This window comes from Mauremys mutica, chromosome 14 (genome assembly GCF_020497125.1).
Source record: "Mauremys mutica isolate MM-2020 ecotype Southern chromosome 14, ASM2049712v1, whole genome shotgun sequence".
In the NCBI taxonomy this organism is placed as follows: Eukaryota; Metazoa; Chordata; order Testudines; family Geoemydidae; genus Mauremys; species Mauremys mutica.
Window position 1 is genome coordinate 1943747 of NC_059085.1, and position 24563 is coordinate 1968309.

General features: G+C 53.7%; 2 non-coding genes across 2 annotated transcripts; one reads left to right on the top strand and one right to left on the bottom strand.

Annotated features, from left to right (window-relative positions):
- Window positions 1-7989: 7989 nt before the first annotated feature.
- Window positions 7990-8062, bottom strand: TRNAF-GAA. Its single transcript has one exon. It is a non-coding gene; the product is annotated as a tRNA-Phe (tRNA).
- Window positions 8063-9204: 1142 nt separating this feature from the next.
- On the top strand, window positions 9205-9277 carry TRNAR-UCU. The gene has a single exon. It is a non-coding gene; the product is annotated as a tRNA-Arg (tRNA).
- Window positions 9278-24563: the final 15286 nt, after the last annotated feature.

Below are 24563 nucleotides of genomic sequence, written 5' to 3' on the forward strand. Positions count from 1 at the left end.
CTGCTGGTTTTCTTCTCACTTATGTTACACTTTCCTAGGGTATGTCTACACTACCAGATTAGTTTGATATAAGTTAATTCAAATTTGTAGAATCGACCTTACAAAGTTGAATTTGTGCGTCCACACTAAGGACACTAATTCGACTTTGTGAGTCCACACTAACGGGGACAGCGTCGAAATTGGAAGCAGTGCACTGCGGGAAGCTATCCCACAGTTCCCGCACTCCCCGCTGCCCATTGGAATTCTGGGATTTTCCCCCAATGCATGCTGGGGGAAAAACTGTGTCGAGGGTGGTCTTGGGTAACTATCAGCATTCAACCGTCACTCCCGCCGGCGGGAAATCAGTTCGCGCACTTTTCCTGTTAGTGACAGCGCGGACGCCACAGCACTCCACTGCGATCATGGAGCCCGCTGCGATCATCGCTGCACTTATGGCCATTGTCAACTCCTCGCACCTTATCGTACACCTCTTCAACAGTCAGATGCTGAGAAATCGGGCGAGGAGGGGACGTTTTACCAACATCAACGTCGGGTGGCCGGGCAAGGTTCATGACGCGAGTGTGTTCAGGAACTCTGGTCTGTTTAGACGCCTGCAGGAAGGTAGTTTCTTCCCGGACCACAAAATAACTGTTGGGGATGTGCAGATGCCTACAGTGATCCTCGGGGACCCAGCCTACCTGCTAATGCCCTGGCTCATGAAGCCCTATACAGGCGCCTTGGACACTGAGAAGGAACTCTTCAACTACCGGCTGAGCAAGTGCAGAATGGTGATGGAGTGTGCTTTCGGACGTCTCAAGGGGAGATGGAGGAGCTTACTGACTCGCTCTGATCTCAGCGAAACCAATATCCCCGTTGTTATTGCTTCTTGCTGTGTGCTCCACAATCTCTGTGAGAGCAAGGGGGAGACCTTTATGGCTGGATGGGAGGTTGAGGCAAATCGCCTGGCTGCTGATTACGCTAAGCCAGACAGCCGTGCAATTAGAAGAGCCCAGCGGGAAGCGCTGTGCATCCGAGAGGCTTTGAAAGATAGATTCCTCAGGTTGCAGGGTAACCTGTGACTGTCCAGTTTCTTTACAGAGAAGCTGAACCTGCCCCTGTTTCAGTTACTGTTGACTTTCTTTTGCGGTTACATACCCCGTTCACCACGTTTCCCCCCTTCCAACACACGTTTAAAAATAAAGTTAATGGAATATTGTTAATTAACAACGTTTTCTTTACTAATGAATTCGCGTTAAAGGGTTGAAACAGGGACGCAGACTGTGGTGGGTAGGGTGTGCAGTGATGTTAACACCGCTTCTGCACTCGAGGAATGACAGGCTCCTGCTCCTAGAGCGGTCTGCAGTGCTGGACTGGTTGTTTCAACGGAGCCTGCCATCCCTCCTTTTCGGGACTCTGTGTGCGGGGGCTATGTGGCCTTGTGGCGGGGGAGGACTGGGGGGAGGACGGTTACAGGTGGGTGTGCAGGAAGGGGTGAGGGGTGCAGGCTCTAGGCTGGGGGCGTAGGAAGGGGTGCGGGGTGTGTGGGAAGGGGGAGGAGGTGTAGGGGGATGAGGGCTCTGGCTGGGGCTGAGGGTTTGGGGCATTGGAGAGGCTCAGGGCTATGATGGAAGGGCAGGGTAAGGGCAGCCTGCCTTGCCATTTGTGGATGGCAGGCGCTAGGACCCTGAGGCAGCAGGCAGCATTTCTGCGGGGAGCTGCTCTACTGTCAGACCGACCAGGGTGCCTAGTGACTGCACTCTGTGTGTGAGACCTGCTGTGTGACACTGTGTGCTGTGACCTGCTGACCTGCTGTAGATCCTGCCCCCGTGTCTGTACCCTGGTAATGGTGACTGTGCTATGCAATTACCAAAGCCCTCCCCCCGCTTCACACAAAGTCTTCTTCAAAGAAACATGAAGGAAACAGTAATGAACAGCAAACTATTTTTAATAATCAACTACACAGTTAGGGGATGAAACTGGGATTTGGCCTTGGGTGACACAGAAAGGGAAGGACTTCTCAAAATTTAGCGAATGAGTGCTTTTTGGTACTAGAGCACAGTGCTGGGGTGGAGTGACAGTGTTCACGGCCATTGGCGCACCTCCTTCTTGTTATTTTGAGTGAGGGGGGTATTGGACTTTGTGGCGGGGGAGGGCGGTTGCAGATACAGTGCAGGGGGGCTCTGTCCTCCTGCCTGCGGTCCTGCAGAACATCCACAAGGCACCTGAGCGTGTCTGTTTGCTCCCTCATTAGCCCAAGCAGCGTTTGAGTCTCCTGCTGGTCCTCCAGACGCCATCTGTCCTCCCGTTCGCTGTGTGAGCGCTGCTGCTGGGAAAGGTTCTCCCTCCACTGGCTCTGCTGGGCCGCCTCAGCTCGGGAGCAGCCCATAAGTTCAGCGAACATCTCGTCCCATGTCTTTTTCTTGCGTCGCCTAATCTGCGCCAGCCTCTGTGAGGGGCATGCTGGAGCAGGTCGGGATGCAGTTGCAGCTGTGTGATGGGAAAAAGGGAGTGAATTCCTTACAAAGATACATTTTTGCAAAGAAGAAACATAGTCTAGTCAGTCTCTGTGAACAAGACCATGCACACCACCTATCTCATGCGCACTCACTCAGGGACAGTTCAAATTTTCGGAATTCGCTTTCATTGCCTGGGGGATTGCACTGCAGATCAGACAAGCGGGGCAGGACAGCAGAATCCGTGGAGCAGACAGGCATGGTAAGCCAAAGACTTTTGGCTGCTTAAAAGTGAATGTATACCACTGTCCTCTTGCTGCAGGCAATCCTGAAAGCATAAACTCTGCCCCTGTTCCACCCCCTCGCGTCTGTTCCCTGGGAAAGATCCCTGTAGGCTGCCACTCTGCAGCCTCCACCACGTGGCTGTAAAGTGACGCTTCTTGTTATGCAAAGGAACAGTGAAGCACTCCCAATACTAATAGTAAACAACTTACTCTAATTAAATGCAGGAGTCTCTGAGCGAGATCACCCTGAAGAGGGTCACAGAAAGAGATAGACAGCGCATGCTGCATGAAAGCGAGCACAAACCAGGGGCCTATGCTGCCATGCTCGTTGAGGCAATGGTCCCGGAGTACCAGATGAAAGCCTGGTGCGGAAAAGTGTGCTACTTCGGAGCACCCAATAAGGCAGCTCTCCCCAGGAACCTCATGCGTAGGCTTTTCGATTACCTCCAGGAGAGCTTCTCGGAGATCTCCCAAGAGGATTTCTGTTCTATCCCCATATATGTTGACCTTCTTTTCAACTAGTAACTATTCCTGCTCCATTAAAAATAAACGTTAACATGTTTAAAGCACTTACAGACTGATCCTTCCCCTGATTCAGGGTCCGGGGTAACGGCTGGGGAGGGTTGGTAGGGGATCTCAGTGAGGGTGATGAAGAGATCCTGGCTGTCTGGAAAATCAGCGTTGTAAGCGCTGTCGACTGCCCCCCATCCTCATCTCCTTCCTCATCTTCCCTGTCTGCGAACATAGCCGAGGAACAGTCCGTCGACACTATCCCATCCTCAGAGTCCACGCACACTGGTGGGGCAGTGGTGGCAGACCCACCGAGAATGGCATGCAGTGCCTCGTAGAAGCGGCATGTATGGGGCTGGGCTCCGGAGCGTCCGTTTGCCGCTTTGATTTTTTGGTAGCCTTGTTTCAGCTCCTTAATTTTCACGCGGCACTGCATTGCATCCCGGCTGTATCCTCTGAGTGCCATGGCTTTGGAGACCTTCTCGTAGGTCTTTGCATTCCGTTTGTTGGAGCGCAGCTCCGAAAGCACAGACACATCGCCTCACACAGCAATGAGATCCAAGACTTCCTGGTCAGTCCATGCTGGGGCCCTCTTTCTACTCTGAGATTCCCTGGATTCCTCTGCTGGAGAGCTCTGCATCGCTCCCAGTGCTGCTGAGCTCGCCACGATGTCCACACAGGAAATGAGATTCAAACTGGCCAGACAGGAAAAGGAATTCAAATTTTCCCGGGGCATTTCCTGTGTGGCTGGTCAGAGCATCCAAGCTCAGACTGCTGTCCAGAGCGTCAACAGAGTGGTGCACTGTGGGATAGCTCCCGGAGCTACTAAGGTCGATTTGCATCCACACCTAGCCTAATTCGAGATAGCCATGTCGAATTTAGCGCTACTCCCCTCGTCGGGGAGGAGTACAGAAGTCGAACTAAAGAGCCCTCTATGTCGAATTAAATAGCTTCGTGGTGTGGACGGGTGCACGGTTAATTCGAATTAACGCTGCTAAATTCGAATTAAAGTCCTAGTGTAGACCAGGCCTCAGTTTTTCAGAAATTAGTCAACTTTATGGCCAGAAGAGACCATTAGAGCATCTCATCTGACCCCCTGCATATCACAGGCCTCCTGTATGACACAATAGCTACTTTTGGGGCAAACACATTGAATGATATAAAGAGATGGTGAATCCACCACTTTCCTTGGTAGCTTGTTCCTGTGGTGAAACATCCTCGCTGTTGAATTTTTGTGCCTTAGTTTTAATATGAATTTGTCTCTTTTCACCTTCCAGCCACTGGGTCTTGTTATGCCTTTCTCTGCTCGATTAAAGAGCCCTTTAATACCCAATATTTTCTCTCCATTAAGGCACTTCAACGCTTCAATGAAGTCACCTTCCAATCTTCTTTTGATAAACTAAGCAGATTGAGCTCTTTCAATAGCTCACTAGAAGGCATTTTTCTCCAGCCCTCAGAACATTTGGTGGCTCTTTGCTGCCCCAGCTCCAATTTCACAACATCTTTTTCAAATGAGGACACCAAAACTGGAGGCAGTATTCCAGTATCAGTCTCACTGATGCCGTGTCACCTCCTGTGACGTTATTGACATAATCTGTAACTGTATAGATCACTGTTGCGACCACTGTTCTATATTTGCAGCCAATATGGTAGAAAGGTTGTCGTGTAAGGGGTCTATGGAGAAGTTATGATTGGCTGCTTATAAGGATGCTATCTCTAGATGTGTATCATTTTTGTAGTTGACGTTATGAATATTGGCTCTATGCTGCCCGTATTTCAAACTTGTTCTTTGCTTCCGGGGAACACCCCAGACAAGTTGGTGTCAGTTCTGTCTAGCCTGCTTGATGGGTCATTAAGGACCATCAGCTATACAATCAACCCATTGACAGAAGGCAGATATGCCTTGTGACTCAACAAGGTATGCAGGGACCTGCCTATGGACAGAACTTTAAGGTTTTTCTATGTCACATGCTGGATAAAGAAAGCGAAGACCACATGGCAAGAGACTATAAAAGGCTGATGCCTCATTTCCATCTTGTCTTCAGTCCTGCTTCATATCTCGGAGGGACTTTGCTACAAACTGAAGCTCTCCACAAAGGACTGAATGACCCCTCCCAGCTGTGGATGTACTCCAGAGACTTCATTTCAACCTGCAGTTTATTCCATCACTGCTACAAGCCTGAACCAAGAACTTTGACATTACTGTATGTGAAGCAGGGGTGGCTCTAGACATTTCACCACCCCAAGCAGGGTGGCACGCCACGGGAAGCGCTCTGCCTGTCGCCGGTCCCGCGGCTCCAGTAGACCACCCGCAGGCATGACTGAGGAGGGTCTGCTGCTCCTGCAGCTCCACCGAAGCCGTGTGCAGTTTATATAACAACCTGGTGTATGGCTTTTGCCAGCTCTTTTCCAGACCCAAAGTCCAGAGTATGGTCAAGGGACCAGAGGCCTAGCAAATAGTGATCAGCTAAGAGAAAGCCTTGCTTGCTAAGATAGGCCTCGTCATCAGATTGCCAGGTGTTGGAGCTAAGACTAATTAGTAGAGCCCTACCAAATTCATGTGTTCCCTTAAAGCTGTGTGTCTCCCTGTGGGGACTGTAATCCCCATATGCTTGTCATGCCAGGAATGAACCCTAGGCCCTTTCTCCTGCCAAGACTCTTTTGGGTGTCCCTTGCCAGAAATTCAATGTGTATATTCTTTCTGCCAAGAATGTCATCCCCTGTGGTGTTCCAGTGAGGACTCTGAGCTCTGCGCTTGTCATGCCAGCGATGCTGAAGCTTTCTTTTGCCAAATTCAAATATATACGTTTGTCCTGTTCAGGACTGAACCCTTAAAAAAATCAAGGGGGTGGGGTGTGTTGTTTGTACTCTTTTTGTTGTTCCCTCTCTGGATGGAGAGAGAGACCAGGAAGGAAAAACATCTCCTGAAAACATACCTGAAATGAGCATCTAAGATTACAAAAGTTGTAAGTAAGGGCAAGGAAATGTATTAGATTATCTTTTGTTTTAGCTTGTGAATTTTCCCTATGATAAGAGGGAGTTTTAGTCCTGTTTTTTGTAACTTTGAAGCTGAGCCTAGAGGGAAATCTGGTTTTGGCCTCTGCCACCCCTAGCAGTCAGCCAGAAGACCAGAAGCCACCCTCTCCCTCCTGCAGTAGGCAGCATGGGGCTTGAACCCATGACCGTGGTGTTATTAGCACCACACGCTAACCAGCTGAGCTAGCCAGCCTACAGGAAATGCTCCCTTGCCTGACCCTTTTGGAAGGAGTCACCGGCTGGCGCGGGGAACGATGTGGCCTCCGTTATCGAATGGATGGATCAAGACGCAGCCTGCTAAGGTAGGGGAATTAGCTCAAGTGGTAGAGCGCTCGCTTCGCATGCGAGAGGCAGTGGGATCAATGCCCGCATTCTCTAGCGGCAAGGCAGCTGCGGGACCTTCTCTTGCCCTTCTTTTAGAAGCCATGGACAGTGAGCCGGCTCAGCTCCTCCAGTGGCCTCCATCCCTCTCCCCGCTTGGCCTCCCAAAAAGCCAGCCCTTGCGGAGCACAAAGCTCTTCCACCCCGGCCCTTCTCCCCCTTGTGCTGACTGGGAGGCTGGAGACAGCTGGGGGAAGTTAGCTCAAATGGAAGAGCATGGGAGAAGTAGTCAGACCCATACACACATTCTCCAGCCTGCTCTGCTCTGCTGTGCTCTGCTGGGCTCTAGTGGGGGACCGGCACCTTTCTTTCTGAGCTCTCACTGGAGCACAATCCCTTTCCTACTCCCTCCCTGCTAGTCTACGCCAAGCTCATTGGCCGGGAGGGAGAGAGCCACTCAAATACAGAATTACTCACATCCCAGGGGTCCATGAAGGGAATGAGGAGATGGGCGGGGGAAGTGAAAGCCCTCTAACAATGGCTCCTTGCTTCTCTCCCTCCAGGCTCAGGGGTCAAGGAGGGGCAGGACTCCAGGCTCTGCTTGAGGGATCCTGGCACAGGGGCTGGTGGGGGAGAAAGGAAGGTAGATTCTGACCTGCACTCTGGAGAGGAGGTAATAAGTGAAGGGGGCATTTTTGACTCCTCCCCTGCCTCAGTGTCCCCTGGGCTGGAATTCTACATTCCAGAGGAGTAAATAAGGGGGTGAAGCCACTTGGTTAATGAAAGCCAGTGCTCTAGGCCAGGTTGGAACTCCCAAACTCAGCATAGCTCCTCTCAGCACTGCCCTATAAGTACTGTGCACTAACCAATTGTGCCACTGGAGCACATGTTAATGGGGATTCTCCGAGACCCCCTAGGTTGATACAGGCGAGGAGTGACCCCAAAACATTCTCAGTGGGGTTGAGAGCAGGTAGCGACAAGTGTTGTACTCGGTGGGGTGGATTCTTCTTAAGGGTTCCAGGCCCCATTTGACCCTTTTGTTCTTCCCTGTGTAATAACAGAGCTGGTTAAGACTCAATGGAGAGTCTTGCTGCAGACCAAGAGATCTGAAATCACTGAGAACCAGCTCTAAGCATTAGTCCTGCTTTGGGACAGTGTCTCTCATGCAACGAACTGCCAAGTCTGCGCTAGCTCTGCCAGCTTGGGCTGGGGTCGACAAATAAGTCATGTGGGAAAGACAGCTCCCATCTCTCATCGTTATAGGTCAGGTGGGCCAACTAGGGGGAGAAGCCCATGCTCTCTGTTATCCTGCTCGGGAGCTCAAAATCAGGTACCTGCTTCAGATAAAGGTGCTGCTGTGCTCCCAGAAAACAAGCCACCCCTGCCCAAAGAAGAATCCAAGGGCCTGCCAAAGCCTGGGATTGAACCAGGGACCTTCAGATTTTCAGTCTAACGCTCTCCCAACTGAGCTACTTTGGCAGCTGTATAATAGTATTTGGGCCTGTTGCTTCTCTGCCTGGGAGGTTTTGCAGCAGTTGCACACAAAAAGGACATCATTGGGAGCAGCCCATGAAGACAAGACTCGCTTTTGCCTGCCTTGCTCAGCTTGACTTGCTGCCTCACCCCGTTCCTACCCTAGTGCCCGGGTTGACCTGGTGGCGGAAGGGAACTGGGGGCCAGTGGCGCGGGGAGGAAGTTGAGCTGGACCCTGAGCTAGACTAGACCCTGGCGGTGAGAGTCTGGCCACCACTTGCCACCCAACGCTGTTGTCCTGGCTTCCCCCACTGGGCGTCATTTCGGGAGGGAAGTGGGGCTTCTGCCTCCCCTCCCCGATTTTCACACCGCAGAGGAGTGCGAACAGGAAAACGAACGGCTGCTCCACACCCCCACCGGAGGAACCCGACGCCCTTAGCTGCTCCCCCTGCTCCCCCCCGGCTGTGCTACTGAGTGGAAGCGTCCTGTGCCCAGCACACAGAGGTCGATTAATCAAAACCCTCTTCTGCCAGCACCGGGCCTTCTGCTTCCTTCACTGGGCCTGCAAGCGAGGGGGCGGCTGGCACAGCGCCAAGAGTCTAACCTGTGAGGCAGGAGGTGGCTGACGCCCACAGCCTGCTGGGAGCTCCCAGAAGTTATTAAGGGACAGAGACTCCTCAATGCCCTTAGTAACAAGGGTTTGGGAGTCACCGAGGCCAGTAAGGGGGTCACTGTGTCAGCCCTATAACCCTGGGTGTCAGGTCACTGTGCAGCTTTGATCTAGAGCTCGGATCCCAACAACCAACCAGCAGCCCACAGCCTCCCCCTGGGTCTGCCCCACCTGGTTACTCCTCACAGGCCGACATTACCCCCCTTCCAGCCCCGGATTCGCCCCCTAATCATCCTACTGCCACTCAGAGCCACAGCCGTGGAGGTGCTGAAGGAGGGAGGGGTGACGCTAGGGTGGGGTTCTTCTCTAAAGATGGCTGGCAGAAAGGTGCTGCTCAGCTCTGTCAGTGACCTGCCCAGTTGCCTCGCTGCCAGGGGATGCAGACGTTTCTGTAAGGCCATTAAATGGGGTATTTGGTGTCTGAGTGAATATGAGGAATGTGCAATCCTGAGAGGGAATTTCCACTCCTCTCTCCAGGGCCCCAGTGGCCTAATGGACAAGGCAATGGCTTTCTAAGTCAGAGATTGTGGGTTCAAGTCCCATCTGGGGTGAAAAACTTCTTTCTTCTTGTATATTGCAAAGAAGCATTGGTGTTATTTTCACCAAGGAAGCTGGGAGACGTTTGAACACAAAGTACTGGATCTTGGGAACAATCCCCCAGAAATGGCATCTTCCACTTGACAAATGCTTTCGAGACCCATCAGTAGGAAACACTTAATACTAGTGTTTGTCTGAGAATAGAAGGAAGGGGAGCGTTTACTCCCACACCTCAGTGAGTGAAACAGATGGAAAGAGCAAGGCCATCCTGAAAGAGAATGGATCTGTCTGGAGACAAAGCAGAACCTGAGAATGAGCAACAGTGTGAAAAGAAGAACTTCAAATGTGTGTTAGGTGTTAGTTAGGTTGGTCTGACAAATTTCAAGAAAATACCAATGTTCGTAGACTGATACAGACACTGGCTGCTTCTGATCTTTTACTGAGAGTTCATTGGGAAATATTTTCCTTAACTCTGTTATGGAATATTGGGTGGGCTATGAAGGCACCATTCCTCCTGCTTTCGCCCTTCGAGACAACACGGCTACATGGAAGGTGCGGCCAATGTGCACCTTCCAGTCAACTGCTAGAGAAGACAACACAGACAGGGATGGCAGCAGGGCAGACTGGAGCTCCATGGAGATGGTGGGACCAGGTCTCATCAACGGGGAGGTGGCCACCCCACCATGTACAAGGCTGAGCCAGCAAGTGTGGCGTGTGCTCCACGGTGCCCCTACTCACTGCACATGGTGGTGGAGGGCAGTTACTGAGTTCGGTTGGTCTGGCAAATTTAGGGCTTGGCTACACTTGCAGAGGTAGAACGCTGGGAGTTAAACCACAGCAGGTGAACCACTGCCGTGTATTCACACTGACAGCTGCAAGCGCACTGGAGTGGCCACATTAGCAGCTCTGGCAATGCCACAGAGAGCAGTGCACTGTGGTAACTATCCCAGTATGCAAGTGGCTGCAACGTGCTTTTCAAATGGGGGACGGGGTGGAGTGTGACAGGGAGTGTGTTGTGTGTACGTGGGGGGAGCGACAGTGTGTTTGGGGGTCTGAGTGTGTCAGCATGCTGTCTTGTGTGTTCAGACAGCAGCAGACCCCCCCTCTCTCACACACACTCACAACAGCAGCATTCCACACTAATGGTTGCTTTGTCCCGGAGCAGATAAGCAGCTGGCTGTCAGAAACGGAGCTTTGAAAGGGGATATCCGCATGCCTGCAGCCGATTTCAAAACAGTGACCAGAGTGGGCACTTGACTTCAGGGGATTATGGGACATTTCCTGAGGCCAATCACAGTGCAGTAACACAACACGTCATCCACCCTGACGCCCGGGCATTTCAGCCGAGGCTCAGCGAGCTTTATGCTTCTCATGGAGGTGGATTACCCAGAGCGCTCCAGAGCCCAGGTGCTCCATGTGCCTTGCGAGTGTGGACACCTCAGGAGTTAGGGCGCCTGGGGCTGCTATAATGAGTGCTAACTTCCAATGTAGCCAAGCCCCTAGACCGGGGTAGACAATCTATGGCACGTGTGCCGAAGGTGGCATGTGACCTGATTTTCAGTGGCACTCACACTGCCCAGGTCCTGGCCACTAGTCTGGGGGACTCTGCATTTTACTTTAATTTTAAATTAAGCTTCTTAAACATTTTAAAAACCTTATTTACTTTACATACAACAATAGTTTAGTTATATATTAGAAACTTATAGAAAGAGACCTTCTAAAAATGTTAAAATGTATGACTGGCACGCAAAACCTTAGATTAGAGTGAATAAATGAAGACTCAGCACATCACTTCTGAAAGGTTGCCGACTCCTGCCCTAGACTTTGTCACTTGTGTGACTTACTTGTGCTATTGTAATAAATACAATAGACGTGCAATGGTCAGAAATCGCACCAGCATCGAAATATATTGCAGGGAAACCCGTAAGGAAATTAAGAGTTTAAATTATCCTCCACATGTCCCGTGTCCCACTAAAATGAATCCAACCCACAGGGCACGTGGGCAGAAGTATCGGTGTCAGGATGCTACATTGTTAGCACAGTAAATGAAGCTGCAAAATAAATGATGTTTAAATGACCTCACTCTATTTTTTACAATCCTGTGTTAAGAGGTAATAGATACAGATGGACACCAGGCAGGGTAGTTTGGAGGATGAAGCCTTTATGCTTCCATCTCCCACCACTGTCAAGTTTGAGCCAATTAGGACAAGTCAGCAAATAAGAACAACCTCAGGTCTCAGTAACTGCTGCAGGTAGCAAAGTCCTACAGGGAGCAGTTTCTGGCACTACACCTGCGCAGCTCTGCTCCTTGGCTCTTCTCGGGCTCCTGCTCTCTCCTTAGCTCTGCCCCACTCTGGCCCAGGCAGTTCCAGCTCCCACGGAGGATGGGACCCCCTGGCCTGGTGACTCCCTCATTACACTGCCTGGCCTGTCAGTGCGGCTAACTTGGAGCTTTGGCCTCTCCCCTTTGCCCAGGGGACTGTCAGTCTCAGGGTCCTGATTTCTCATCAACCCTTCCCCCTTCTATTGGGACTGGGAACTAGCCAACCAAAAACCCCACTAAGTTTTATTAAGGGGTCAACAGTCCCTTACACAAGCCAGTCCTGTGAGGGTCACCGATGTGCAGAAAAGGCAGCATGAGCTGGTCCCATGGTGTAACGGGCAGCACTCAGGACTCTGAATCCTGCAAGCTAAGTTCAAATCTCAGTAGGACCTTGTGTTGGCTTGTGGTAAAACCCTGGAGCTCACAGGGCTCAACTTCCCTGTCTCCAGCTGTGCAAGAGCAAATCTTTCCCCTCCTGCTGGGTGACTCACACCCACTGGAGTCAGGCCTCTGGGTGGGACGGCTGCAGTGGGTCAGGGCTCTAGAACTGGCTACTGACACCTGAGGGTTGGGATTCTCACTGCTTCACCTGATGCCCACAAGTTTGGCACTTGCCATTGTGCTGTTCCTCTTGCCCACCTGGCGCTTGAAGAAAGCAATGCCAGGGCCAGGCTTCATAGTCAGGAGGAGGAAGAGTCCCAGGCGGGATCCCAGCACCTCTCCTCCTCTGGGCACTTGGAGCAGAGGCGGCTGGTGTTGACAGCTCCAAGGGAAGGCTTATAAACCACAGAGCAACCAAGGGCAGGGCAAGAGGAGGGGAGGACCATGCCTATGTGTGGCCAGCAGACAGCCATAAAGATACATGGCCAGCCTGCTCCCTGGCATGCCAAACCCCCACTGAAGGCCAACAGCCACCCAGCATGCGGGGCGGCTGCTGATGCTCTGTGGCCAGCATCAAAAGACAGTAGGAAAGCAGGGCCAGCCCCCATGGTGGGGCCTCTGACCGTTCGTACTACAGGTGCTCACTTTGGCAGTGGGGCAGGAGATTTTACCCCAAGAGGCTTTTCCTCTGGCGAGAAGCAGAGAAACACCCAGGCTCCCAATGTGCTATGTAGCAAGTACCCTCCAGCACAGGGACAGGCGCACACTTGGAAGAGGGAAACTGCTCCACACTCTAGCCCGGGCAGCTGCCCATTTTCTTTGGCAAGTCAGGAAGGGCAAAGGCGAGACTGGAAGCACCTGGGGCTCATGCCCCAGCCTTTGTGACACCCACCCCCAAACTCCTTCCCGGGGCTCTAGCTGAAGCCAGAGCATTGGCCTGAGCGGCCAAGAAGAGGTTCCAGCCCTGAAGGGAGCAGGACTTGCAGCACAAAGGTAAAACTGCACAAGCACAACCACAAAGGGACTCGAACCCTCAATTGCCTGATCTAAAGTCAGATGCCTTATCCATTAGGCCACCTCGTCACACAAGAAAAATTTCTCCAAGTACTTCTTTAGAGAAGACGGACACTGTGTTTCTCAGGTCATCTACTGAGGGGGGCTTAGACTCTCTGGGCACAAGAAGTCGAGTTCCCAGCGAGATGTGAGACTTGATTCTCTGGAGCCAGGTGCAGGGTTTTGGCAGGGAGGCTCAGGCATGGGGGATTAGGGTGCAGCGGATGGACCGGCTGTCTAGGTGTGGAGATTTAGTCACACGAGGCACAGGAGGGAGGAGGAATCCTGCTGATGATCAGTGGCTGTGCAGAAAAAAGGGTGTTGATTCCCCCATCCTAAATGGGCTGGTTGGCTTGACCCTTCTCCCCTCTGCAGAGCGAGGTGGGGACTGCAGCTCACCTCTTGTGGGGCAGGAGGGCACAGGTGCAGGACGCTGGGCTCCGATGCACCTGGAAGGCAGCTCCAGTGCAGTGGGGTGGGGCAGGGCAGGGCCTTTGGTTTACGTTCTGCGTTGCCTGGTGCTGGGCCATTGCACAATCCCCAGCCACGCCGCACAGCGCACCCCGAGAGGGGGCAGGGGGCCAAGCAGACGATCCAGCACGAGGGGGGAGAGGATGTGTGGTTGGGGGAAGAACGGCCTTGGGCTGCACTGGGGGAGCAGAAAGCAGGGGTGACACCCCAGAAACCTGCAGCAAAGGGATGGACAGGTGGGGTGGGTGGATAGAAGAGGCAGCGAGCCTAAAAGGGGAGTGGGGTCTAGTGGTCAGAGCAGGGAGGGGGCTGGGCACCAGGACCTCTGGGTTCTATCCCTGGCTCTGGGAGAGGAGGGGGGGGTCTAGAGGTGAGAGCAGGGGGACTGGGAGCCAGGACTCCTGGGTTCCATAGTAGCGGCTGCTTTTTCCTGTGTCTCCCTCCTTACAGATCCCAGCCCAGCCCCCTAGCAGAATCTGACTGGGGGAGGGGGTTGCCCTGCCACTCCAGACTATGATTCAAACCCCTCCCCCCATGGGCTCTGACATCACGGAATCTCCTCCCCCCCCCCAAGTCAGAAAGTAGGAGCCCCTCCCCGCATGCGGAGGAAGCTAGTGAGTTTCTTGGGGGTCTCTGGCGGAGGTGACAGCACCCACCAGACATCCACTCATGGTCGCAAGGAGACCCTCCTGCACAGCCCCCTGCTACGAGGGGCCAGGGGCACCCAGCCAGGGTCAGGAGGTGAGATGGGGTCGCAGTGGCAGGAAGGGGGCAGAGCTGGGGGTGGTGCCAGGTCTGGTGCTGGCTGCTCCCCAGCAACACACACACACACCCTCCTGGTGTTAGGAGGGGAACAGGAGAAAGGACATAAGAAGCAAGAGACAAAGAGAAAGGAGGGAGGGATGGATGGAGGAAAAGGTGAAACAAAAAGGACAAACCCTAATGTCCCCAGTGATTCTAAGGGACAAAATCCCAGGTGCAGAATAAAATTCTGCCTCCTTAAGCTCGTGTTTTCCATGCCTAGAATTCAACGGTCACCAGATGGATCAGACTGAACAGGTTTCAAACCTCAAGGAGGCTCTTACCTTCTAAACAGGGATGGCTGTTTTCTAGGCCTGGTCTACACTAGGACTTTAAATCGAATTTAGCAGCGTTAATTCGAATTAACCGCTCAACCGTCCACACCAGGAAGCTGTTTAATTCGACCTAGAGGGCTCTTTAGTTCGAATTCGGTACTCCACCCCGACGAGGGGAGTAGCGCTAAATTCGACATGGCTATCTCGAATTAGGCTAGGTGTGGATGCAAATCGAACTTACTAGCTCCGGGAGCTATCCCACAGTGCACCACTCTGTTGACGCTCTGGACAGCAGTCCAAGCTTGGATTCTCTGACCAGCCACACAGGAAACGACCCGGGAAAATTTGAATTCCTTTTCCTGTCTGGGCACTTTGAATCTGATGTCCTGGTTGGACATCGGGGCGAGCTCAGCAGCACCTGCAACGATGCAGAGCTCTCCAGCAGAGGAGTCCATGCAATCCCAGAATAGAAAGAGGTCCCCAGCATGGACAGACCGTGAAGTCCTGGATCTGATCGCTGTGTGGGGCGATGAGTCTGTGCTTTCGGAGCTGCGCTCCAACAAACGGAATGCAAAGACCTACGAGAAGGTCTCCAAAGCCATGGCACTCAGAGGATACAGCCGGGATACAACGCAGTGCCGCGTGAAAATCAAGGACCTGAGACAAGGCTACCAAAAAGTCAGAGCGGCAAACGGACGCTCCGGAGCACAGCCCCAGACATGCCGCTTCTACGAGGCACTGCATGCCATTCTAGGTGTGTCTGCCACCACTGCCCCACCAGTGACCGTGGACTCTGAGTATGGGATAGTGTCGAGGGGCAGTTCCTCGGCGATGTTCGCCGATGGGGAAGATGAGGAAGGGTTTGTGGAGGACGACGCAGGCGACAGCGCTTACAATACCGCTTTCCCCGACAGCCAGGATCTCTTCATCACCCTCACAGAGATCCCCTACCAACCCTCCCCGGCCGTTAACCCGGACTCAGAATCAGGGGAAGGATCAGTCAGTAAGTGCTATAAACATGGAAACATTTATTTTTAAAAAAACAGGAATAAAAATATGTAAAAACTATATAAAAACTTTTCCTTAAAAAACTATATAAAGAGAAGGTCCACACATATAGGGATGGAACAGAAATCCTCCTGGGACACTTCCACGAAGCTCTCGTACAGGAGCTCGAAAAGTCTCCGCAGGAGGTTCCTGGGGAGAGGTGCCTTATTTGGTGCTCCGTGGAAGCACACTCTTCCGCGCCAGGCCATCCTAATGTACAGCGGAATCATTGCCTCCACCAACATGGCAGCATACGGTCCTGGTCTGTGCAGGGATTCTAGCAGCATCCTCTCTCTCTCTCCGAGTGACCCGCCTCAGGGTAATCTCGTTCGGCGACTGCTGCATCTAATTAGGGCAATTAGTGTACTGTTACTATTGTGAATGCTTGACTTTTACTTTGCATAGCAATGACCTTCGTTTAACAGCCACGTGTTGGAGGCCGCAGAGGAAAAGCATACAGTGATCTTTCCCGGGCACAGCCGCGAGGGGCTGGAACAGGGTCAGACTTTATGCTTTACAGATTGCCTTCAGTGGGAGGGCACAGCTATCCATTAACTGTTAAGCAGCCTATAGTGTAGTGCTTACCAGGCCTGGCTGCTACACGGATTCAGCTGTACCGCCCCGCTTGTCCGATCTCCTGTGCAAGACCGCAGCCAATGAAAGCGTATTCCGAAATCTCGAACTTGTCCTGAGAGCTCGTGAGACTAGGTGCCCTGTATGGTCTTGTTCACTGAAACTGAGTAGACTGTGTTCAGTGTTCACAAACATGTATCTTTTCAAGGAAATCACTTCCTTTTTCCCATCACACAGCTGCGGCTCTTTCCCGAACTGCCCCGGCATCCCCCTTACAGAGGCTGGCGCAGATTAGGCGGCGAAAGAAAAAGACTAGGGACGACATGTTCTCTGAACTGATGGCCAGCTCCAGAGCCGAGGCTGCCGAGCAGAGACAGTGGAGGGAGACCCTATGTCAGCACCAGCGCTCACACAGCGAACGGGAGGACAGGTGGCGGCAGGAAGACCAGCAGGCGACTCAAACGCTGCTTGGGCTAATGAGGGAGCAAACGGACACACTCCGGCGCCTTGTAGATGTTCTGCAGGACCGCAGGCAGGAGCAGAGAGCCCCCCTGAACTGTATCTGCAACCTCCTTCCCCCGCCACAAAGTCCTGTCCCCCCCCTCACCAAAAATCACAAGAAGGAGGGGCGCTAGGGGCCGTGAAAACTGTCACTCCACCCCAGCAGAGCGCTCATGTACCAAACAGCTCTCATTCCCTAAAGTATGAGAAGTGCTTCCCTTCCTGGATCACCCAGTCCCAAATCCAAGTTTCATCCCCCCACTGTGTAGTTGAGTATTAAAAGTAGTTTGTTGTTATTCACTGTTTCCGTCACGTTTTCATTGTCAGAAGACTTTGTGTGAAGGGGGAGGAGGGGTTTTTTAATTGCATAGGACAGCCTCCATTACCAGGGTACAGACTTGGGGGCAGGATCAACAGCAGGACACACACAGACTGCAGTCACTAGGCAATAGGGTCATTCTGGGAGGTGAATGCTGCCCTGGGTCAGTCTGTGAGGTGTATGCTGCCCCAGGGTCCTAGCGCCTGACATCCACAAATGGCAAGGCAGGCTGCCCTTACCATGCCCTTCCACCCTAGCCACGAGCCTCTCCGATGCCCTGAGCCCCAGCAAGACTCATCCACGGACACATACTCACCCTTCCCACACACCCCTCACCCCTTCCTACGCCCCAACCCCCAGCCCAGAGCCTGCATCCAAACTCTGTCCCAAAGACGGCACCCCTCACCCGTTCCTGCAAACCCACCCCTTCCTGCACACCCACCTGCAACCGTCCTCCCCCCAGAGACCGCTGTAGGAGCAGGAGCCTGTCATTCCTCTAGTGTAGAAGCGGTCTGGACATCAGTGCACACCGTACCCACCACAGTCCGCGTCCATGTTTCAACCCTTGAACAGGAATTCATAATTAAAGAAAACTTTATTAATAATCAGTGTTCCATTAAAGTTATTTTAAAATGTGTGTTGGAAGGGGGGAAACCTGGAGAACGGGGTATGTAACCGCAGATCGAAGTCAACAGTCAGTGAAACAGGCTCAGGTTCAGCTTCTCTGTAAATCAACTGGAGAGTCATAGGTTACCCTGCTCTCCGAGGAACCTATCTTTCAAAGCCTCCCGGATGCACAGCGCTTCCCGCTGGGATCTTCTATCGGCACAGCTGTCTGGCTGAGCGTAATCAGCAGCCAGGCGATTGGCCTCAACCTCCCATCCAGCCATAAAGGTCTCCCCCTTGCTCTCACAGAGATTGTGGAGCACACAACAAGCAGCAATAACAATGGGGATATTTTTTTCGCTGAGGTCCGAGCGAGTCAGTAAGCTCCGCTATCTCCCCTTGAGACGTCCGAAAGCACACTCCACCACCATTCTGCACTTGCTCAGCCGGTAGTTGAAGAGTTCCTTCTCAGTGTCCAAGGCGCCTGTATAGGGCTTCATGAGCCAGGGCATTAGCGGGTAGGCTGGGTCCCCGAGGATCACTGTAGGCATCTGCACATCCCCAACCGTTATTTTGTGGTCCGGGAAGAAACTACCTGCCTGGAGGCGTTTAAACAGACCAGAGTTCCTGAACACACGCGCGTCATGAACCTTGCCCGGCCACCCGACGTAGATGTTGGTAAAACGTCCCCTATGGTCCACCAGTGCTTGCAGCACCATAGAAAAGTAGCCCTTTCGGTTAATGTACTCGCTGGCCTGGTGGGCCGGTCCCAGGATAGGGATGTGAGTGCCATCTATAGCCCCACCGCAGTTTGGGAATCCCATCGCGGCGAAGCCATCTATGACGACCTGGACGTTTCCCAGGGTCACTACCTTTGAGAACAGTTGCTCAACGATTGCGTGGGCTACTTGAATCACAGCAAGCCCTACGGTAGATTTGCCCACGCCAAAGTGGTTCGCTACTGACCGGTAGCTGTCTGGCGTTGCAAGTTTCTAGAGGGCTATGGCCACTCGCTTCTGCACACTCAGGGCTGCTCGCATCCGGGTGTCCTGGTGCTTAAGGGCAGGGGACAGCAAGTCACAGAGTTCAAGGAAAGTGCCCTTACGCATCCTGAAGTTTTGCAGCCACTGTGATTCATCCCAGACCTGCAGCACTATGCGGTCCCACCAGTCCGTGCTTGTTTCCCGGGCCCAGAATCACCGTTCCACACCATGAACTTGACCCATTGCCACCATGATCTCCACTACGCGGCGTACCCTGCTTTGTGAGAGGTCTGCGCCACTGTGTGATTTCCTGTCCTCACCGCGCTGCCGGAGCCTCCTCGCCCGATTTCTCAGCAGCTGACTGTGGAAGAGGTGGATGATAAGGTGCGAGGAGTTGACAACGGCCATAAGTGCAGCGATGATCGCAGCGTGCTCCATGCTCGCAGTGCTGTGGCGTCCGAGCTGTAACCGACCAGAGAAGGGTGCGAACAGATTTCCTGCCGGCGCTTTCAAGGAGAGAGGGCGGGAGTCACGGTTCAATGATGAGAGTTACCCAAAACCACCCTCGACACATTTTTTCCCCCAGCAGGCATTGGGGGCTCTACCCAGCATTCCACTGGGCAGCGGGGAGTGCGGGAACTGTGGGATAGCTTCCCACAGTGCACCGCTTCCAAAGTCGACGCTGGCCCCGTTACTGTGGACTCAGACAGTCGAATTAGTGTATTTAGTGTGGATACACAAATTCGACTTCATAAGGTCGATTCCACAAATTCGAATTAAGTAGATTCAAAATAGTCTTGTAGTGTAGACGTACCCCTAGTAAAATCAGGAAAAGGGAAGGAGAAAACTCGAAAGAGGTTCCTCCTGGCACTCACGTCCGTGAACCCGAATACTCTCTCAGTCCTCAAAGAGAGACCTGGAGAAGGAGACTTGCTGAAGCAAAGCCACAGGGGGTCTCTGAGGTTTCCCTGGCCCCTCGCCCCTGTCCTGCCTGGCTGATGTCAGCATCTCTCTGTGAGGTCACCACTTCCCAACCACCTTGGACCAATAGTCTGAGGTCCTGCAAAAGGCCTTTGTGATGTCACTGCCACACCCCTCCCTTGCTGTGCTAATGTCCTGCCCCTGCCCAGGGACTTTGGAGGTTTGAGCTACTCCCTGTGGATCATCCCACTCAAGGAGCGTTCGTTCTAGGCAGCAAGCCGCTTAGACAGGAAAACATCAGACGCTGCTCCCAATGCTACACTCAATATTTCAGAAATTAGTCGCCTTTATGGCCAGAAGAGACCATTAGAGCATCTAATCTGACCCCCTGCATATCACAGGCCTCCTGTATGACACAAGAGTTACTTTTGGGGCAAACACATTCCAGAAATGCATCTAGTCTTCATTAAATGACATCAGGAGATGGAGAATCCACCACTTTCCTTGGGAGCTTGTTCCTGTGGTGAATCATCCTCGCTGTTGAATATTTGTGCCTTAGTTGTAATATGAATTTGTCTCTTTTCACCTTCCAGCCATTGGGTCTTGTTATGCCTTTCTCTGCTGGATTAAAGAGCCCTTTAATAGCCAATCTTTTCTCTCCATTAAGGCCCTTCAACACTTCATTGAAGTCACCTGCCAATCTTCTTTTGATAAGCTAAACAGGTTGAGCTTGTTCATAGCTCACTAGAAGGCATTTTTCTCCAGCCCTCAGAACATTTGGTGGCTCTTTGCTGCCCCAGCTCCAATTTCACAACATCTTTTTCAAATGAGGACACCAGAACTGGAGGCTGTATTCCACTATCAGTCTCACTGATGCCGTGTCACCTCCTGTGACGTTATTGACATAATCTGTAACTGTATAGATCACCGTTGCGACCACTGTTCTATATTTGCAGCCAATATGGTAGAAAGGTTGTCGTGTAAGGGGTCTATGGAGAGGTTATGATTGGCTGATTATAATTATGGAACAATGGGATAGAGAAACCTGCATCACTGAAAGTACAGCCATGAAGAAACCACACATCAGCCTTGCCTAGCTGGCAAGAATCAAACCTCCACAGAAAAACCCCTATGGTGTCATAGCCCTGCTCCCTAAGCCCTCAGTCACCACCACTTAACACAGGGGCCTTTCTACACTATGGCTCTGTTCTCACTGAAGGGTCATTTCCAATTGCTCAGACCAGCTTCCCCAGCACACTCACTGCTGTGCAGCTCTGTACGTGTGTCCATGGCTGAACAGCAAGAATTCCTGCCCGTTTCCCTACTGGCTGGAGCATGGCTAGAGTGTGTTTGTGGTTAATGATGCTGCTGTAGATTGTTCATTCGCTGCCTTGACAATTCAGACAGTCCCTTTTCCCATCGTATTGCCAGCACCTCTGTGAGTCCAGTAGCAGGGCAGGTTTTTTCAGGGAGTTGGTGGCTCCTTTCTTTCCTCACCTTGGAGTAACCTCAGCTTTTTATTCCATCCTTGATGACTCATGGAATAACAACAGCAGCATGAAGAGGAGAGAGAATATCTCACTGCCGGGGGGCGGGGGGTGAAGGTGGACACATCCCCTCTGTTTGACCATTGCCATTGCAGGAGAGAAGGTGTCAATGGAATCGAATGCCCTGGCTCAGACCAGAGGCACAGGGAGGTTTTGCTGTTCATGGATCCATGCAAAGGAAATTGTGTCTCTGTGTGAAAATGGGGAGGGAAATGAAACACCCACAGGGTGGTGTCTAAGGCAGAAGGGACCCCTATAGGATTAGAACAGGACACGTTCTCAAGCAGCATGTTTCTTACTTTGCCCATCTGTCAATTTTGATTATTATCGATGGAAATATTTTGCCATTGGGTCGTGTGTTTCCACAGAAATTGACATTTACCAACAAACACGTAATTCTTCCAGTCCTGCCTAGTCTGCCCTGGGTGAGTTTAGAGGGACACATTCCCCCTTCCCACTCCCCATGCCAGGCCTGGACTCTCGATGCTGCCCACTTCCCACACTGCTGGGATCCTTCCCTGATCTCCCCTCAGAGCTCTGCCACCCACTGCCACTTCTGGGATCCCCTCCCAACACTGTCTAATGCCCTGTTTCCAGGATCCCTCCCCATTCCCTTCCTCCCCTCTGAGCAAAAACTCTGCATTATTCCCACACTGGGAATTAAACCCAGGCTGCCTGAGTTAAAACCAGGAATCCTGACCACTAAACCCTACGGAACTGGGATTGTGATGGTTGTCTGTTAAAACCCTCATAAGAGCAGCAGCGCCACCCAGTGGGGGTTGCACACAGGGCTGCATTAACCCTTCAGGTGCTGAGGTTTCCCTCTCTCCATTCCCAGTGCCTGTGATCAGGAAACAGACATCAGGGCTCCCAGGTGCTGCACAGACCATGACTAAGATCGGGACCCTATATTGCGCTAGGTGCTGTACAAACCCTGGCCAACACTGGGACACCCAGGGGGTTCCCCTCAATTTCTCAGAGCCTCTGCTGCCCAACTTCTTCTGATTCCCTCTGGATCACCCTCCCCCCTCGCAAAAAACCCGCTTTTCCAAACAGTCCTTCTTTCCCTGCCCCCTAATTTTGCTTTCACACCCTGGGACCATCTCCTCTCTTTGTCTCTCCCTCCCTCCCAGGTAAAGCAGAGATGGAGGCAACTTCAGCCACTGGAGACAGCCCCAGCGAGCGCTGCAGCCCGCCCCGGGCGGGGGCGGGGGGAGGGGGGGTGTTTGCAGACACAGGAAGGGAGCAGCTGGGAGCAGGGGGTGCTGGGAAGAAGGACGCAGGAGAAGAAAGCCCAGAGATGGGACATTGGGCAGCTCCTGGGGGCGGGGCTCTGGCACAGCCTGGGGGGGGCAGCTCCTGGGGGCGGGGCTCTGGCACAGCCCGGGGGCGGGATAGCCCCTGGGGGCGGGGCTCTGGCACAGCCCGGGGGGGGGATAGCCCCTGGGGGCGGGCTCTGGCACAGCCCGGGGGCGGGGTAGCCCCTGGGGACGGGGCTCTGGCACAGCCCGGGGGCGGGGTAGCCCCTGGGGGCGGGGCTCTGGCACAGTCCGGGGGCAGGATAGCCCCTGGGGGCGGGGCTCTGGCACAGCCCGAGGGCGGGGCAGCTCCTGGGGGCGGGGCTCTGGCACAGACTGGGGGCGGGGCAGCTCCTGGGGGCGGGGCTCTGGCACAGCACGGGGGCGGGGCAGATCCTGGGGGCGGGGCTCTGGCACAGAGCGGGGGTGGGGCAGCTCCTGGGGGCGGGGCTCTGTCACAGACCGGGGGCGGGGCAGCTCCTGGGGGCGGGGCTCTGGCACAGCTCGGGGGCGGGGCAGCTCCTGGGGGCGGGGCTCTGTCACAGCCCGGGGGCGGGGCAGCTCCTGGGGGCGGGGCTCTGGCACAGCCCGGGGGCGGGGCAGCTCCGGGGGGTGGGGCTCTGGCACAGCCCGGGGGCGGGGCAGCTCCTGGGGGCGGGGCTCTGGCACAGCCCGGGGGCGGGGCAGCTCCTGGGGGCGGGGCTCTGGTGCAGCCCGGGGGCGGGGCAGCTCCTGGGGGCGGGGCTCTGGCACAGCCCGGGGGCGGGGCAGCTCCTGGGGGTGGGGCTCTGGCACAGCCCGGGGGCGGGGCAGCTCCTGGGGGCGGGGCTCTGGCACATTGTGACGCAGGAGCCGGGCGGAGCAGCTGCTCCCTGGTGGCCACGTGCTGCCAGCAGCGCTGGAGCCGCCCGAGCCGGAGCGGAGCTGCTGTTCTCCGCTGCAGCCGGGATCTGCCCCCGGCCCCGCTGGGCTCCAGGTGGGGACAGAGCCTGGGGCCTGGGGGTTCCCCGTTGTGTGGCTGGGGGGGAGGGAGGGGAGGGGAGAAGCCGGAGTTGCAGGCGGGGGAAGGGCAGTGGGGCAGGCGGGGGTTGAACGGTCTCTGGGCAGCCGGGAAAGTCCAGGGGGAGAGTGTGTGTGAGTCGGGGGGGGGGAGGAGATACCTGCCTCCTTCTCCTGTCTGTGCCACTTCCCTCCCCAGTGCTGGTGACAAGTCTCTCTGGTTCTCCCCATTTTCTCTCCCCTCACCACACAGGACTGTCAAACCCAAGGAGATTCCCTCATTTTTCCTAAAATTATTGACTCTCTAGGCTCTTATTTTTCCTGATTTTTTTCTATAATTTTCAAATGTCAGTTTAAATTCTCCTCATATTTGGGGGGGGGGCTTCCCCCCACCCCCCATTTCATCTGCAGCAATTCGTCCTTGTTGGGGTGGGACATTGTTGCCCAGAGTCATTCTCCAAAAGGGATCGGGGTTACTGGGTGCTGTTTGGGGGAGCCCTGAGACACAGCTCCCTCTGGGGTGTAAATGGGGTGGCCGTTCTCTGCCAGCCACAGGGCATGGCTGGGGCACCGGTGGGGAAGGAGGAACCAGTGTCCCCTATGGAGCCTGCCCGGCCTTTGGTTCTGCTCCTTTCTAGCATTTTGTTCAGAGAGTTTATTACTGCGGGGGCTGAAAAATGTCTGTGGATTTAGCCCTGGCAGGAGGGGTCAGGTCTACACTGTAATAAAGAGATCGAGCATGTTCCCAACATGGCAGAGTCTAAGATGTCTGTCTGCAGGGAAGGGGCCTGGGGGAATCGTGATGTGAAATTAACTAAAGCCTGTTCTGTAACCCCCACAACTGCCCTTCTCGCCCTCCCAGGCTGCAGAATGACGTCCGTGTTTCACTCCAGCTCATCCCATCCTGCCATGGGACAGGGGAGAGAAATGGCTGCAGAGGAGCTTGTTCAGGTAGGGATTGTCGGGGGGTTGCTGGTGGGTTCCTGCAGGGGGAGAGGGACAGCAAATACACCGGAGCTGGGAAGATTTGCACAGTCTGGTTTGGAGGTTGGAGCGGGGCAGGAAATGCACAGGGTGGGGAAGGGAGGAGGACAGGGTGTGACAGACCTGCTGGGATTTGTTTAATAAGGAGCCTAGATTCTAGGAACAGACCCATAAGGTTTGGAGGTGGAAATGCCCTAATTTGTTAAACAGAAAATAAC